The sequence below is a fragment of the Bactrocera neohumeralis genome, unplaced genomic scaffold (genome assembly GCF_024586455.1).
Source record: "Bactrocera neohumeralis isolate Rockhampton unplaced genomic scaffold, APGP_CSIRO_Bneo_wtdbg2-racon-allhic-juicebox.fasta_v2 cluster11, whole genome shotgun sequence".
NCBI classification, from domain to species: domain Eukaryota; kingdom Metazoa; phylum Arthropoda; class Insecta; order Diptera; family Tephritidae; genus Bactrocera; species Bactrocera neohumeralis.
Genome location: NW_026089624.1, coordinates 19,103,569 through 19,122,797, shown reverse-complemented (window position 1 = coordinate 19,122,797; position 19,229 = coordinate 19,103,569). Strand labels below are relative to the sequence as shown.

Here is a 19,229-nt window from a genome sequence, read left to right as displayed (position 1 = left end):
TGAAGACGAAGCCGTGAATTATCCTGTGGAATTTATAAATTCTTTGGAGAGACTTAGTACTATGCCGCCGCATCATTTGCGTCTCAAATTTGGATCTGTCATTATTATGTTTCGCAATCTTTATGCGCCGAAACCGTGTAATGGAACCCGTCTGACTGTGACGCAGCTATCGAATAGAAGGGGCAGAATGCTTGATTCTACGAATTCCGAATATGCCGAAGACATTTTATATCGTATTCGCTAAGAATTGGATATGGGAAAATTTCGGTTAATACTTCCAGTGGTTTGATATCAATTACACCTGTCTTATGACAATTCACTTCAACGACAGATGGACTCATCACGAATGTTTATCCGAATATTTGCCAAATTATCGTAACTACGATTGCTTGAGTGCACGCGCAATTTTAGCGATGTCACCGATGTTAATGACTTAAACTGGAAAATTCAAAGTCAAATTCCGGGAGGTTTGCGCTTATACAAATCGATCGATCGACTGGACAATGAAGACGAAGCCGTGAATTATCCTGTGGAATTTATAAATTCTTTGGAGAGACTTAGTACTATGCCGCCGCATCATTTGCGTCTCAAATTTGGATCTGTCATTATTATGTTTCGCAATCTTTATGCGCCGAAACCGTGTAATGGAACCCGTCTGACTGTGACGCAGCTATCGAATAGAAGGGGCAGAATGCTTGATTCTACGAATTCCTTTGAGTTCCATCGATTTGCCATTTCAGTTCAAACGTATTCAGTTTCAAGGGAAAATTGTGTGTGTGTGGCATAAATCTGGAAATGCAATGTTTTGCACACGGCCACATATATGTGGCGTGTTAACGAGTTGAAAAGCTATACATTTTCGCACCGGAACAGAAACCAAAGAGTGTTGTTTATCAAGCTGCGTTACATTGAAAAAAATGTAGAAGAATCGCAAATAAATGATTTTCAACACATTATAAATTCAAATTGCTTTTCATGTCAAAACACACGCAAAATGAGCGGTGCCAAGCTTATTGTTCATCTTTATACATAATCAATTAATTAGTAAGTTCAAAATTTCAATATTAACTATAACCACAATCAAAATCCATTTATCTATTATAACTCGAAAATGTTTGGGCTTGCCAAAAATTCTATTACAACGAGGATCAGTGGTCAGAATTTCTTTCTGTTGGATATTTCTACCGTGTTTTTAATATTGATCTTTCTAAGTTTACATTTGGCACAAGGAAAACAGAAAATTGTGTCTAGGATAATTGATATATCAACCAGATAAGTGCCAGGACTTTTTCGATGCCTTCTCATGGATGCCTACATCGGCTTCTGCAGTAAAAGTATCCTTTTTACAGAATTTTACTGTTGTACAATTGACTGACAAAAACTACTCAGAAACTTTCCAGTAAAGCCGTTACACTCCACTTCTATTGAAAAGGTGTTAAAACTGGAGCCAAAGTTAACTAGCAGGATGTTTTAGAAAACGTGGTAAGGCTGCTAAGCAAGATTCCAGCGCACAGGACAAAAACAAATTGATCGTTTAAGATCTTGCGTGAATGCAAAAAGTGACTATTTCGAATTATATTATTATGTGCATTACTATAAACTACTATATAAAACTTTCTTTGCTTAAAAATTTATTATAATTTAATTTTTTAGCGGCATAAACTAATATATTTTTAATATACTATTTGTAATGTGCTTAATTTTAATGGCATGCATATGCCACTACAGTGTTCATTAAAAGTCAGAGTCTTATATTTTAATCTTCTAATAAGAAATTTGCGGTAATTGCTTAATTATAACAGGTAATGAATGCCTTGTGAACACTTTTGTGGCTGATACACTCAGCTCACTTTTTATGTTTGATAAGAGCAACTTAAGTTCTAATTGTTTAAACACCTATCTCAGTCAGAGTCACATTAAGTAATTTATAATACGCACTAACTTTTAAATGGATTATTTATGAAAATTTTCATAGGATAAACTACCAAAAACTATGTTGTGCCGAAATCGTAGTTTAGGTAAAAACAAAGTGTTACAAAAGTTCGAAAACAAACAAATTTGCTGAAAATGCTGTAGAAATGAGAGACAATTGAAGCTATCTCCATACCCGAAGATATCCCCGAAACGGTTATTGTTGTCGAGAGCCGTAAAACATTCGGTAAAAGCCAGTAATGTTATTTTAAAGACACTAAATATTAATGTCCGTAACTAAAAATGTTCGAAGAAGCCTCGAAGAAACCGGAAGGAAAGCGAAAACTAAAGCAAAAAACTTTTCATTGCTGCGCGCTGAAGCGATATTAATGTCTGTAACAAAACTGTTCGCAGAAGCCTCGAATAAACCGGAAGGAAAGCGAAAACTATAGTAAAAAAACTTTTTAAACTTTATACCGAAACAAAGAGCTGCGCGTATATGCAACATACAAATCGGGATGCAATGGAAACCGGTTCCATGGTCTGATGAGGCGTCGGTTAAAAAAATATTGCTATAGCTTTACGCAACATTCAACAAACGTTAAAGTGTAGAAATGGTTGTTTTCAGAACAAAAAACAGGGAATTCTTAATAATATTATGAGAGCCTAGGGTGACATTAAAATTCTAAAGAACTTTTACCTACCCAAGCACGAAAAAATGAACTCCGAACTAAAGATTCTCTATTCATGCAAAAATAACATTGAAACGGCTCTAGGAATGGCTTTGACATAAATTGACCCCCTAGATATCAGTGGAATATAAGAAAGAAAAGTGTAATTCGAAACTTAGACCTTTAAACGTTGCATTGCTTTGAGTGGCCGTCAATGAAGCTTGGTTAAACAAAATCCCACACATTTTATATAACATATTTCAAAATATTTCTCAGATAATGAACTGTATTCTCTTTCTTCTTTTTCTTTACTGCCGTAGACACCGCTTAAGCGGTTATACCTGAGTTAAGAACAGCGTGCCAGTCATTTCCCTAGTTGGCGCCAATTCGAGATACCAAGTGCAGCCAGGTCCTTCTCCACCTGTTCTCTCCAACCAAGTGGAGGTCTTCATCTTCCTCTGCTTCCACTCGCGGATACTGAATCAAAAACCTTCAAAGCTGTAGTGTTCTCTTATCCATCCGGTCAACATGACCTAGCCAACACAGCCGCTGTCTCTTGGTTCGCTGAACTACATATGTCAATTTCGCCGTATATCTCGTAGAACTCATCGATCCATCGATTGTGGTATTCGCGGTTCCTAATGCTCAAAGGACCGTAAATATTTTTTCTCTCGTCCACTCCTAAGGCCGACTCATCAGATGACGTCACTGTTCATGCCTCTACACAATATAACAGGACGGGGATAATGAGTGACTTGCAAAATTTGGTCTTTTTTCGTCGAAAGAGGACTTTACTTCTCAATTGCCTACTCAGTTCGAAGTAGCACCTGTTGGCAAGAGTTATTCTGTGTTGGATTTCAAGGCCGACACTGTTGTTGGTGTTAATGCTGGTGCTAAGATAGACTTAATAGATTGAATAAGTCACAGGACAGGCGAGTCTCTTTTAACGCGTCTTTTTTTAGGATAAAGTCCAATCAGTTTGTTGACGGTGGGATTCAGTCTTTCAGAGATTACGCTCGATAAGACCTTTTATTCCGATCATATTTTACAAAAAAGCAGATGCATTTCATTGTCAGTTCTTCGCTGCCATACTTGAATAGCTCGGCCAACAATCCATCGGTCATGTTACACTTTCACTTCCGTTCGGCAGGCTTTAGAAGTGTTTTCTATATAAGTTCAGTATGCTCTAAACATTAGCCACGAGATCATCTCTGGAGGTTCTACAAGAGTATGCTTCCGTCTTGAAACCTTCCGTTAGTTGCCGCATCTAGCTTCTAAAGCTCTTCATACTCACGCATTTCGGCATCTGTTTGTTTTTTGTCTGAAGATGCGTCCCGCTTCCCTCTTCAACTGTCGGTATCTATCCCACCCTGATCTTGTTGTGGTCTGATGAGTACTCTCAGAGAGCAGGAGTGCAAGTCAAGTTGGATAGTAGCTTCTCGACGTCGTACGTTCCCCGAGTTTTGTTGAGGGGGGTGCTTTGCTCTATAGAGGCGAGCGTGTATCTTCGCTAAAGCGAGGTAGTGGTCAGAGTCGATGTTAGGCTCCCGAAGCGTACGTACGTCAAGGTAACTGGATACATGTCGTCCATCTATCACAACATGATCAATCTGTTTTCAATCCGAAGACAGCCAAGTAGCTTTTTCAACGATTAATAATAAGTTCATATAACTTAAATGATTTATGCTGTGCAATTTGTGTTCACCATTATCAAGGTAAACGCTGCTCTATCCGGCATCATTATTATCAGGTGATCGCATTTTAGTTTCGCCATATCTACCGTTGTATGGGTCAGACCATTATACAGTATACAAGAACAACTAGAAACACCATTATCTGGTGATGCGTTTTAGCTTTGGCACATCATACGACATCTTTATTACTTTCGCCAGTTCGCTTATACTATATACTATTTTTTTTTTTTTATATAAGCTTGTATTAAGCATAAGCTTAGGGTTAGTTGTCCTTCAAATTAATTGGATGGTACTTGGAGCGAACCAAATAAATAAGTGAAATAAAATAATACTTAAGTATAAGTCGAGGTTTTATTATAATGCAAATATATACGTCATACGGGTTTGTTTTGAGTGATTAGTGCAATACTAAACATTTTTGGTGCCTCCTGCGAAGAAATTAGTATATCGTTTAAATTGCTGGTAATATGGCAGCATTAAACTTGCGTACATCACCGTGCACATCTGTTTTGCACATCTGGATGCAAGTTCAGGCAGAGAACTACCATCCAGACTGTGTCGAATGTGAACAGCTTTTGGGTAGTGCCCGGCAACATTTTTCTCGTTTTATGAACAACCATTTTTCCCTTGTTTCCAGCGCACATGGAGGCGAGGTGGTAGAGCATGATGATTTGCTCGCTTCGACGGAGCAGATTTTCAACAACATTTGTATCAAATAAAAACATAAAATGTCAGCGTTTAGCGAGATCCCCAACCAGGAATGCAGTCATGCATCAGACATTCGTTTGAATCCCGCTTCAATTCCAAGTTGTGACGGACAGCCGTACAATTGGTTAGCATTTAAGGTTATGTTTGAGATGCTTGTTCACAACAGAAGTTACTTGCAGCCCACTTATAAACCGGGAAAATTGCGACAATATGTGAAGGCGGAATATGTTCCATTAATAGGAGGCTTGTATACAGGTAGGTATGAAGAAGTCTGGGCTGAACTGAAACAACGTACCCCGTACTCTTTCGGAGCACCACGTTCAGCATATACTAGACTTACCAAAACACTCACTAGAATATCGAGTTACGCTATAAATTTTGTGAATAGTCTTCGTAATTCCTTCAGAGCATTATATTTGTGCCAGAATTATAATTGTGCCAGTAAAATAATTTAATCCTATAGCCGTACCACTACTATTAGCGAAACTACTGGTTGTTACCAGAACTGAGTAGGGAATGAGCCTATAATCCAATGACATTCGCCAGACGAAAACTACTGGTTGTTACCAGAACCGAGTGGGGAATGAGCCTATAATCCTATGACCTCCAGAAGATGGAAGACATGATAATTTTCGCCGGACGACGTGCAGCTAACCTGCCGACATCGTCACCAATTACTGCACATATTTCAAGTGGACGCTCATCAAGCCGTATCGTGAAGGCGCATCTGACTATGAACTATGAAAAAATTTGGAACCCGTTAGCAGCATCTGACAAGACAACGAATTGCTCATCTCGTAATGAGTTTAATCGAATTACGAAATGTCAAAGGTGTCGTAACCTTCAACTTGACGAACACTGGGATCTGGTGAAGCAGGCATCATTATATTTCAATTCCTTCAAACTGGGTAATCGGTCACCGCGAGTGTCCATATGGCTTATGTCCCAATAGCCAAAAGAAAAACAAAACTCTTCTATGTAGAAGTCCCCAGCAGAAGAGTGTTGAAAGTACTTTCGCCCGATTCACTCTCGGAGCGTCAACAATGGCCGGCCACTTAGCAATGGCAAACGTGCTTCTTCTGTAAAGGTCACTTAAAGGAATGTCGAAGGTATTGAGCAAAGCCTTTCTACGCGTATCAACGGTATTGTCAGAGTTAGTATGCAGTCCCATGTGGACGAGAAGTTCCAGATCAGTTTTGATGCGTACATCATTAATTAAATCGCATATATGACTCCTTCTACTACTTAAGACATCAAGACCAGTCATCATTTAAAGGGTCTTCGTTTGGCTGATCCGGAATTCGATGTACCAGGTCCCGTAGAACTACTGATTGGCGCAGATATTGGGTCTACCCTTTAATTAAACGACGTAGTTGTTGGTTCTCTTAATGAACATTACACACCCATCTGGGATGGGTAGTTCTTGCCCCAGTAGTATCAAAGAAGTCGAAACCAACCTTATTCTCATCTCTTTTTACCGATAATTTTACCACCGATGAACTTCTAAGAAAATTTTGGGAAATAGAAGAACCGCCCTAATGGCCAAGATATTGTACATATAAATACTATTTCGATCTGATGTCCCTCCACTTAGCAACTCACATTCGGTAATTTCTGAAACTAAAGCGACATTGGCAAACAACTATGTACTGAGTGAGAAATACGTGGAATTCATGAGATAATACATTAATTTGGAATGCATGGACACAATCTATCTCTTCCAGTTGACATGGAAAGCTGTTATTATAACCCCCACCATGCTGTTAAGACTAAATTCAGAGTAGTGTTTAACGCATCGTCTAAAACAAGCATCGGTGTATCCTTAACCTGGTTGGCATACTTCATCGTTTTCGGCGGTTTTCGGTAGCTATCACAGCCGATATCAAAAAGATGTTCCGACAGGTAATGGTTGATTCCAGGCATCGAAAATGGCAACAGATCCTTTAGAGAGGGTGTACTCTTGCGTACCTATCAAATTAAGTCAGTGACGTACGGTATGGCCAGCAGTCCTTTAATGCTATTACGTCATTGAGACAGTGTGGATATGATAAATGGAAAGTGATCGCTAACGGGGAGCTGCAGCACAAGACAGCACATCCTTCACATCTTTTATGTTGATGATTTTTTTAGAAAGTGTTCATACCACAGAACTGGCACTCAACCGTACACGGTAAACTTGAGTTAGGTAAGTATACTTCAACTGCGTCCAGACCTTCGAAGGCATCTAATACTAGGTTCCCACCGAAAATTTTAAGTGATTAGATTATATTTAATCTCTTCACTAATCTTGCCCGTTCTCACTGTCGTTCGACAGATGATAAAACAAATGTTTTTGCCATTCAAGATTCATCGCTTAATATTTATTCAAAGAAAACATTGTTAGATAGTATTTTGTTATAAAAGCCGTCTTCCTTTAAATATTTTGTTAAGTAGATTTTCAGGTGAATACAGATTAATTGCGTTTAATTTTTTTGTTTGTTTACATTTTTTTATTGTACCTTATTTACTTATACGTTATTCTTCAAGGTAAAGGTAATTTTGACACAATTCCTACGAAACGGATTATTTTCAGTGATATTACAAGGTAGTATGATCCTCTGGGGATGCTGGCACCAGTTGTCGTGATGGACAAGATGTTTGTTAAAAATCTATGTTTGGCAAAACTGAGTTGGGATAGTTTTCATAAAATCAAAATTGGATATTGGATCACGCATAGTTATCAATAATAATATGTATCATTCTTAAAATAAATGTTGCTGAAGAGAAAGAATGGGCACTGATCATGTATAGTCAATTAGTCAATAATAGCACTTAAATCCCGTTCCAGCATCGATTCGTCAAGTAAACTACTTCCACTGAACCCGTATGAATTACCGTATGAGCCAAAACATCCAATCATTCTTCCCAATATCTTCTCGCCAGTAATACTCACAAGTGCTGTCTCCATGGTGGAATTATGCATGCACGTCGGATTGTAAAGTCATATCTTCGTCAGTACGTCGTATGCCGTCGAAACTCCCGAACAACTCAGCAGCATACCGAGTTGGATTACTGCAGACCATTCAACGTTCGTAATAGAAGAAAGCGAGCTACTACAATGAACAAAACTTACAGGGCGATTTTCATTCATATGGTTACAAAGGCCGTACGTATTGAACTTCCGGAAAATTTGTCAACTCAGGTATTTATCGATGTGTTTGATCGTTTTATAAGCCGACGTGGAATATGTTCGATCTTTTCTAGCGACAACGGAACGCAGTTTGTAGGTGCTAGTCGCGTTCTATATCAAAATCTTCAAAATTGGAGAAATATATGTATATGCAACTCAGCATATTGCATCTTCCGGAACGCAATGGAAATTCATCACTCCAGCACGTAAATGGACGGTGTACCAAAAACTTATGTTAATAAGTGTTTATTTAACTTTAAGTGCATTAGTAACATCTTAGCTAAATATACTTATATGTTTAATATTATATGTTTTTTGCTTCTTTAGATAAAATGAAGTTATTTTAAGCTTATTCTAATACTATTTCCTGATTTTCTGCTACAAATGAAATAAACATAACACGAAAAGCAGAATCTACGCTTTTATGAACACTTACATGAACATGTGTTTAGAAAAAGTGGTTGCTATTACTGATTAGCTTGCATATTCGACAGAGAATATTAGTAAGTTCGTATGCATGCATTTTAATGCAGAAGGGCATATACCCACACATACTAACAAAGTACGAAGAATATGGGAGCGCATTCGAGCGTAAAGTTGTGATAAGAAACGCTTGTATACATTTATTGTACATCCAGCTATGTATCTATATAACTAAACTTACTATAAAAACACATGGACGATTCGCACCAAATTAAATTTGCTAAATAATCTAATGAAGACAATAAAGACATAACCTTTATACAATTATTTTAAATATGATAAGCTTCAACATCCAACGCATTTTTTCACTTGTGTAAATAGATATGTTGTATATTGGGAGCTTTATGAATTTCCTAAAATAAATCACTTTGTGTTAAAAAAAAACATATTTGTATATGTATATTTCGTCATAACTTTAAAATTCTTAGTTTATTCTCCAAATATTTGTCGCCTCCTCCAAATATTCCTCATTGGTACAAATACACTTGTGCCAACGTTTTTTCCAATCCTCGAAACAGTTGCTAAAGTCAATTTTCGGAACAGCCTTCAATGCAGCACGATATTGGTTGAAAATTTGGCGAATAATTAACAAAAAATAAATAAAGTATGCGATGGTACGTCATTATGGTGCAAAAACCAACAATTTTCGGCCCATAATTGCGGCCTCTTTTTACGAATAGCTTCGCGCTAACGACGCATAACATTCAAATAGAACTCTTTGTTGACAGATTGGCTGGTCGGAAGGAATTCACCAACGCATCCACCAATGCACCACCACCTCTATAATCGAAGAAAACTATTAACATAACCTTGATTTTCGACCAGCCTTGACATGTTGTTTTTCAATTCAATTCCTTTTTTATTGACGTGGTGAGGATGGAGTCATGTGTAGAAGTTCACGCAAGAAGTTCACGCGGCCAGAAACGATTCTTTTACACATGGCTCAAGCAGCTCACTAGTTCCGGTCTTTGACCAAGTATCCTTTGGGTAGCCTAAGAACATCCGTTCGAAGGTGAGCTAATGTGAGAAGGCGAAACATCCCCTGGATAGGGTTGTGCGCTGGGTGTGGGACCCGCCACGTAAAAAAACACCCACAATGAAAAGAAAACACAGCCTCGGATGAGAGACCCCCCTTTTGATGACGGCCATGGCAAACGAAATAAGGACTACGATATTAGGGCATGCACCTGGAATGTCCGGACCCTTAATTGGGAAGGTGCCGCTGCCCAGCTGGTTGATGTCCTCGCAAAAATAAAGGCTGACATCACCGCCATCCAAGAAATGCGATGGACGGGACAAGGACTGAGACGAGTAGGTCCTTGTGACATTTACTACAGTACATATAAAGGAGCGCAAGGTTGGTGTTGGATTCGTGGTGGGAGAGAGACTCCGTCGGCGAGTTTTATCATTCACTCCGGTATATGAACGTCTAGCCACAATCCGCATCAAAGCGAGGTCCTTCAACATATCGCTGATTTGCGCCCACGCCCCGACGGTAGAGAAGGACGATGTGACCAAAGATGCCTTCTATGAGCGCTTGGAGCGCGCTTATGAGCGCTGCCCCCGCCACGATGTCAAAATCGTGCTTGGCGACTTTAACGCCAGGGTGGGCAAAGAAGGTACCTTTGGCACTACGGTCGGTAAATTCAGTCTCCACGACGAAACATCCCCAAATGGGTTGAGGCTGATTGACTTCGCCGGGGCCCGAAATATGGTTATCTGTAGTACTAGATTCCAGCATAAGAAGATTCATCAAGCTACCTGGCTGTCTCCGGATCTAAAAACTACCAACCAGATCGATCATGTTATGATAGACGGAAGACATGACTCCAGTGCCCATCATTGACTCAGACCACTATCTTGTTGAAGCCAAGATTCGCACCCGCCTCTGTGCGGCAAAAAACGCACGCCAACAAACACAAGGAAGGTTCGACGTCGAGAAGCTGCAATCACAACAGACAGCCGAACGATTTTCTACTCGGCTTGCACTCCTGCCCTCTGAGAGCACTAGTCAACAACTCGGTTTAAGGGAACTGGGGGACGGCATTTCAAACTCCTTACGTACAGCTGCAGCCGAAACCATTGGTTTTCGGAAAGAGCAAAAGAACAGCTGGTGCCGTGTCGCAGCGGAGAGAAAACAGGCTGCCTACCTCGCAACGTTACGATCGACCACAACACGTGCGGAATGGGATAGATGCCCAGAGTTGAAGAGGGAAGCGAGACGCATTTCCTGACAGAAAAAGAAAGAGGCCGAAATGCCTGTGTGCGAAGAGCTTGATAAGCTGGCCGGCAGGGGTAATGCTCGAAAAAATGCGGCGGCTTACACACGGTTTCAAGACCGGAGCATACTCTTGTAGAACCCCCAAATGTGATCTAGTCACCGATGTAAAGAGTATACTTAAATTATGGAGGGAACACTTCTATAGCCTGCTGAATGGCAGTGAAAGTACAACGCCAGGAGAAGGTGAACCGGATTCCCCAATCGATGACGATGGAGCAGACGTTCCATTACCCGACCATGAAGAAGTTCGAATCGCAATTACCCGCCTGAAGAACAACAAAGCGGCGGGAGCCGATCGATTACCGGCCGAACTATTCAAACACGGCGGCGAAGAACTAATAGGGAGCATGCTTCTTTGTAAAATATGGTCGGACGAAAGCATGCCCAACGATTGGAATTTAAGTGTGCTATGCCCAATCCATAAAAAAGGAGACCCCACAATCTGCGCCAACTACCGTGGGATCAGCCTCCTCAACATCCCATATAAGGTTCTATCGAGCGTATTGTGTGAAAGATTAAAGCCCACCGTCAACAAACTGATGGGACCTTATCAGTGTGGCTTCAGACCTGGAAAATCAACAACCGACCAGATATTCACCATGCGCCAAATCTTGGAAAAGACCCGTGAAAGGAGAATCGACACACACCACCTCTTCGCCGATTTCAAAGCTGCTTTCGACAGCACGAAAAGGAGCTGCCTTTATGCCGCGATGTCTGAATTTGGTATCCCCGCAACACTAATACGGCTGTGTAAACTGACGTTGAGCAACACGAAAAGCTCCGTCAGGATCGGGAAGGACTTCTCCGAGCCGTTCGATACCAAACGAGGTTTCAGACAAGGCGACTCCCTATCGTGCGACTACTTCAACCTGCTTCTGGAGAAAATAGTTCGAGCTGCAGAACTAAACAGAGAAGGTACCATCTTCTATAAGAGTGTACAGCTGCTGGCGTATGCCGAGATATTGATATCATCGGCCTCATTACCCGCGCCGGTTATCGGTTGCTGTCATCGCCCAAGCCTCTGCACCATATAGCAGGACGGGAATTATGAGCGACTTATAGAGTTTAGCTTTTGTTCGTCGAGAGAGGACTTTACTTTTCAATTGCCTACTCAGTTCGAAGTAGCACCTGTTGGCAAGAGCAATCCTGCGTTGGATTTCCAGGCTGACATGGTTGGTGGTGTCAATGCTGGTTCCTAAATAGACGAAATTATCTACAACTTCAAAGTTATGTTTGTCAACAGTGACGTGAGAGCCAAGTCGCGAGTGCGACGACTGCGATCGAATATTTTACGAGAAAACTCGATTTTCCAATGGAATCGGAATCGAGTTTACCATCCCTACTGGCAGCCATTGCGTGCACATATAATAACCTCCGCACAATAACCACCACAAAAAAGATGATTTTTTTTCCATGTAATTTATATGGAAAAGAACACAAGACGTAAAGAAACATTAATGTGTATAGTATTTGTTTCTTTTGATTTTTTTTTCATATCCTGTTTTGTATCCTTTTGTACACTATTTTTTTAGTTTTCAACTCTTTCTACAAACGTATGTCTTTTTAATGTTGTTTGTTAACGGGGACACTTAGTGTGACAACCTAAAATAACGTCGATTTTGGGGAATAAAAAAACTGCTCCATCGATTGTTTTGAAATTTTTAGGGTATATTTATACATGTTTCAAGAAAACACACTGATATTGTAAAAAAAACCTATAACTAAAAAATTCTCGTTAAACTAGAAGATATTGTACAATGACCCACAATAGACAAATTTAAAAAAGTTGAATTTTACCCCAAATTTTTGTCGTTTTTAGCCTGTCGAGTTTGATTTTCAATCAGATCAAAAAATCGGTAAGTGATTGTCAGAAAAAAATTTCATGATAATCGGATTATTTGTTTTCGGGCAGCAATTTCGGAAAATATTGTTTCGAGAAAAACGCGTTCAAGAATAAACTGATTAAACTGAGTGAACTGAAAGGCTACATGTTAGAAGGCTGTAACTCAAAAACTATATGAGATATCGACTTGAAATTTTAGTATCTTGTTTTTTTAAGAATAAACTATAGATAATATCTTTTGTTTTGTTTTTAAATTCCACACTAGATGTGTCTTTAAACCGAATACTGACAAATCCCTGTTGTTCGTTACTTAAAGTACTTAATGTAAAAAATTCGCTTGTTCGTTATAAGCGGTTAAAACTACTTTACTACTACTCCCTTATATTAATGTATATTCTCAAAATTTGCAATGATCCAAACCAGGGAAATACATTCGGGTGTAGGCAAAACCTTATTAAAAAAAATTTTGCGAAATCGTGAATGGATTATAATCAAATTTGTATCTTATTAACTTGTGCATATAATAGATCATAGACTCAATTAGTTTTCGAAGAATATTTTAGTTTTCGTTTTTATATCAAAATCCCCTTCAAATTATGATGCTGTCGTGTAGCTCTAAAGTAAAATCGTTTTGGGATATCAATGAAATTCTTTATTCCTGTGAAAGTACATTCGTACGTACTCCATCAGTCATTATTCCATCCAGAATTACGGTTTGGTACGATTTATGGGCCGGCGGCGTCATTGGGCCGTACTTTTTCTGTGATGATTAAGACCGGGACGTTACTGTAAATGGTTATATCATGAGTGCGATTTCACGCCGTTAGACTATTTCCTGTGGAGCTACGTCAATTATATGGTCTTTGCCAACAAGTCAGCGACGATTGATGAACTTCGTACGAATATCGAACGTGAAATGGAAGCAATATCGGCCAATTTATGCTTAAAAACCTTCGAAAACTGGGTTCAGCGTCTAGACTTGTGCAAGCAGGCGGTGGCCATGGAGTTAAATAATAGTTTGTCAAAAAAGTCTTGCGGTATTTTCGCTAGGGGGCGCTGAAAGCGTGTAGTTCTAGTTTTATTCGTCGCATCGGGTCATGCTATACCTTTTTGGAAAGCTCATTTCACGCGCTAAGTCGTGTTTGATTGATTGTCGTTTCTTTTAAGTCGTTCGTGAGTTATAGCGTCGCAAACATAGAAACAAGAGAAAATACGGCATATTTTACAGTACTACTACGATAAAGGCAAAAATGCATCTCAAGCCGCCAATAAAATTTGTGCAGTTTATGGACCCGATACAGTTTCCATTTCCACCGCACAACGATGGTTTCAACGTTTTCGTTCTGGTGTAGAGGTGGTCGAAGATGCGCCACGCTCCGGAAGGCCTGTCGTCGAAAATTGCGATAAAATCGCTGAATTGGTCGAGAGCTAGGCATGAGTCATCAAAAATTCATTTCAATTTCAATAAAAAAAAATTCAATAAAAATACCGCAAGACTTTTTTGACAACCCATTATAACATAAATATATATTTTCTTCCGCCGCGACTGTACTTCGGAGCGCGCGCGACCCGATTTTTACATGAAGTAAAAATGTGTTAGTTCTGCTTTCTCCAGGCTGGACAAGGAAGCACAGAAAATGGGTCTGGCAGTTAACGATGGCAAAACGAAATATCTCCTGTCATCAAACAAACAGTCGTCGCACTCGCGACTTGGCTCTCACGTCACTGTTGACAATCATAACATTGAAGTTGTAGATAATTTCGTCTATTTAGGAACCAGCATTAACACGACCAACAATGTCAGCCTGGAAATCAAACGTAGGATTGCTCTTGCCAACAGGTGCTACTTCGGACTGAGTAGGCAATTGAAAAGTAAAGTCCTCTCTCGACGAACATAAACTAAACTCTACAAGTCGCTCATAATTCGCGTCCTGCTGTATGGTGCAGAGGCTTGGGCGATGACAACAACCGATGAGTCGACGTTACGAGTTTTCGAGAGAAAAATTCTGCGAAAGATTTATGGTCCTTTGCGCATTGGCCACGGCGAATATCGCATTCGATGGAACGATGAGCTGTACGAGATATACGACGACATCGACATAGTTCAGCGAATTAAAAGACAGCGGCTACGCTGGCTAGGTCATGTTGTCCGGATGGATCAAAACACTCCAGCTCTGAAAGTATTCGACGCAGTGCCCACCGGGGGAAGCAGAGGAAGAGGAAGACCTCCACTCCGTTGGAAGGACCAAGTGGAGAGGATCTGACTTCGCTTGGAATATCCAATTGGCGCCACGTAGCGAAAAGAAGAAACGACTGGCGCGTTGTTGTTAACTCGGCTATAATCGCGTAAGCGGTGTCTACGCTAATTAGGAAGAAGAAGAAGAATGTGTCAAAAGAATATATTTTTGAGCTGCACCGAAATGTAAACTATTTCTTAATACTCTTAAGACTAACTTATTACGTGGTTCTAACTTCTATTAATACTAACTTGCATGTTTACTTATTACTAGTCGTTAATTTGTTTAGATATAATATATTGTTTGTTTAGTTCTTTTTTTCTTAAATTATTTTATTTATTGAATCTGATTTTTCTTAAAGCCTAACAATAAGTTATAAAATCTTAAATCTATTTAAAAACTAGACAGGCTCAAGCAAGTGATTGAGCTGTTTTGGTGACACGTCGCTCTTTAATACTCAGACATATCTCTTCTTTTAAGTCGTGTTTGATCGCAGGGATGTACCAGAGCAATAGCCAAAGGGTTTGGGTGATCTCGGTGTTTAGATATATATTTAATTCTGCTGTCTTCTACTTCTTTCTTTACCATAGGGATACCAAGGTTTTTACGGACATTTTCGTTACGCATGTACCATAGTGAACACGTGATTGTTCTAAGCATTTTTCATAGAAACCTTTGTAATATATCAATATTAGTTGCACAGGTCGTACCCCACAGTTGAATGCCATACATCCAAATCGGCTTTATGACCGCATTATATAAAAGCACTTTGTTGTTGTATTTTACTAGTGATGTGTCTTTTCCTTCTATCTAGGTGAATACCAAGATATGTTACTTCGTTCGCTTGGGGTACTAACATATTGTTTATTTTTACTGCCGGGCACATCTTTGGTCTTAGCGAAAACGTAATATGCTTACACTTCTGTTCATTCACATTTATACGCCAGTTCGCTAGCCATTCTTCGACAGAACTTAAATGCTTCGCTAATATTCTTGATGCCAAAATGTGCCATTTGTTACGGCTCACTATAGCTGTGTCGTCCGCAAAAGTTGAAGTTAATACATTATTAGGTGTTGGAAGATCTGCTGTATATATGATGTATAGTGTTGGACCTAAGACACTGCCCTGTGGTACACCAGCCCTTATCTGTCGTTCATTAGATATGAAATCTCCCACTTTTACCATAAATTTTCTATTTTTTAAATAAGACTCCAATGTTTTATACAATTCTAAAGGTAGAGTTTTTTTAATTTTGTATATGAGACCTTCGTGCCACAACTTACCAAACGCCTGAGCTACATCTAGGAATTTTGCTGAACAGTACTCCCTGTGCTCAAATGCTTTCCTTATCTCGTTAGTAATTCTATTTACTTGCTCTTTTGTGCCATGTTTCGCACGAAAACCGAATTGATGCATTGGTATTGTATTATTTTCGTGGAGGAAAGGAGACATCTTTGATAGCAATACTTTTTCAAATACTTTTGAAAGACAGGGCAGAAGACTGAATGGTCTGTATGAAGACGGCTGTGTTAAGTTTTTCCCAGGTTTATCTATAAAGATAATCTGCATCGTTTTCCATGAAATTGGATAGTATCCGAAACTTAGAATTGCACTGAAGAGCAGAAAGAGCACCTCTACAGCAATAATTGGTAACCCAATTAGCATTTTTGGGGAAATATTGTCATGTCCTGGCGACTTTTTTGGATTAAGTTCTTTGATGAGACCAATCATTTCAGAAGGTGAAGTCTTAAGAGGTGAAGTCTTAAGAGATTCGAGCGACTCTTTAGTTGTGTTGGGTAAGATTGACAGCTTAAAGTTGTTCTTTGGCAAATTGGGTTGAAATACCTATTCTAGGTGATTTGCAAAGCAATTAGCCTTATCCTCGTTACTTCGAGCCCAATTTCCACCCAAGTTTCGTATAGGCATGTTGGAGTCAGTTGGTGGCTTCATGGACTTTCGGGCCAAAGGGAATTTTGCTTATTTGAATTTGGACACAGATTCTTTATATACATTTCGGTGTTCAATTCTTCTTCACGTTTAAGCGGTTTTTTTAATTTACGTGCAGCAGATTTCAATTGAAGCTGAGTGGAAGGGGAGCGATTTATCTGCCATTCACGTCTTGCACGCCTTTTTTCATTTACAAGCTTTTCTATTTCACTATTTGTGATTTTTCTGTTTCCAAGCGGCTTATAGTTTTTGCTTGGTGTTGCTAAGACAGCTGCGAAGGCTATTATATCATTGACTTCTCTTATACTTTCGTCAATATCTCTTCCTGTTTTTATTTTGTACTCAATATTAATGTGGCTTCGGACGTATTTTTTATATTTTAGCCAATTCGTTTTATAAGAAGTTAGACCCACTTTTGGATTAACGAATATGGGGTGTTCACATAACTTTATTAGTACAGGAGAGTGATCAGAAGATAGATCAGTACATGTATCAGCTGTTATGTGCGATTTATCTATATTTATGATTACAGCAAAATCAATTAAATCTGGTATTTTCTTACGATCACTAGGCCAATATGTCGGCTTACCAGGAGATATTATTTCAAGGTTATTGTGCCTATTTATAACAGTTTGATACAGCTGTGGTCCTTTCGGATTAATAAAACGTGAGCCTCAGTGCGTGTGTTTTGTGTTGTAATCTCCACCTGCTAGAAATCTTTGACCTAGTGTTCCAAAAAAGTCTTTAAATTCGATTTCCGTAATTTTAAAACGAGGTGGACAGTATATAGCCGTAAGGTTTAAGTCACAACCCCGATAATTTAGTGGTACTGTTGCAGTTTGTAACTGCGGTGTAGCATGAGATTCTAGAGCATAGTGGTTTAAGCGATTTCTAATCAACACTGCCGTGCCACCATGCGCTTTTCCATCCGGATGATTTGTAACATACAGTCTAAATACCGCTATATTGAAATTATTTTTATTTTTTAGATGAGTTTCTAAAATAAGCATTACATCTATATTATTTTCAGACAGTAATCTGATAATCTCTAATTCATGTTGGTTAACACCGTTAGCATTCCATATACAGATATTTAGCAAGCTCATTTTTTACTTAATAAATTTTGCAGCTTTTGATTTTGTGATTTTATTAAATCTTGGATCATGTTTTGCATGGTAGACATAAATTGTGTCATACACTGTGTAAGATTTATAACCATAGTTTCAATACCTCCATTTGGAGGATTTTGCGGCAGTCGCATTCGCACAGTGCTGCCTTTCACCACATTTGCATAGCTTCCTTGCATATTGTTATTGTTAGAAGTAATAGCAGGATGGGGTCATGTGTAGAAGTTCACGCAAGTGAGGAAAGTTCTGTGATCACCATTCACTTGAGAGTGGCCAGAAACGATTATTTTACCTCTGGGTAGCCTAAGAATATCCATATGAAGGCGAGCTAAAGTGAGAAGGCGAAATATCCCCTACATAGGGTTGTGCGCTGGGCTTGGGACCCGCCACGTAAAAAAACACCCCCAATGAAAGGAAGCAACAAGCCTCGGATGAGCTTGACCTCCCTTTTGATGACGACCATGGCAAACGAAATTAGGACTACGAATTGAGGGCATGCACCTGGAATGTCCGGTCCCTTAATTGGGAAGGTGCCGCAGCCCAGCTGGTTGATGTCTTCGTGAAAATAAAGGCTGACATCACCGCCGTCCAAGAAATGCAATGGACGGGACAAGGACAAAGACGAGTAGGTCCTTGTGGCATTTACTACAGTGGCCATATAAAGGAGCGCAAGTTTGGTGTGGGATTCGTGGTGGGAGAGAGACTCCGTCGCCGAGTTTTATCATTCACTCCGGTATATGAACGTCTAGCCACAATCCGCATCAAAGCGAGGTCCTTCAACATATCGCTGATTTGCGTTCACGCCCCGACGGAAGAGAAGGACGATGCCACCAAGAATGCCTTCTATGAGCACTTGGAGCACACATATGAGCGCTGCCCCCGCCACAATATCCAAATCGTGCTTGGCGTCTTTAACGCCAGGGTGGGCAAAGAAGGTATCTTTCAAAAATCAAATTTCAAATTCAGCCTCCACGAGGAAACATCTCCAAATGGGTTGAGGCCGATCGACTTCGCCGGGACCCGAAATATGGTTATATGTAGTACTAGATTCCAGCATAAGAAGATTCATCAAGCCACCTGGCTGTTTCCGGATCGAAAAAGCACCAACCATATTGATCATGTTGTGATAGACGGAAGACACGGCTCCAGTGTTTTAG

At 39.7% G+C, this 19,229-nt stretch overlaps 1 protein-coding gene and 1 long non-coding RNA gene across 10 annotated transcripts in view; one reads left to right on the top strand and one right to left on the bottom strand.

Moving 5' to 3' along the window:
* Window positions 1–19,229, bottom strand: part of LOC126766108 (paired box protein Pax-6) — a 164,824-nt gene that overhangs the window by 18,570 nt on the left and 127,025 nt on the right. The gene's annotated exons all lie outside the window — the stretch shown is intronic.
* Window positions 4,436–9,012, top strand: LOC126766262 (uncharacterized). 2 transcript variants are annotated; one of them, XR_007668792.1, is made up of 4 exons: window positions 4,436–5,108; window positions 5,164–7,169; window positions 7,812–8,165; window positions 8,228–9,012. It is a non-coding gene; the product is annotated as an uncharacterized LOC126766262 (long non-coding RNA). The 2 variants fall into 2 exon arrangements; XR_007668791.1 differs by having other exon boundaries at window positions 4,449–7,169.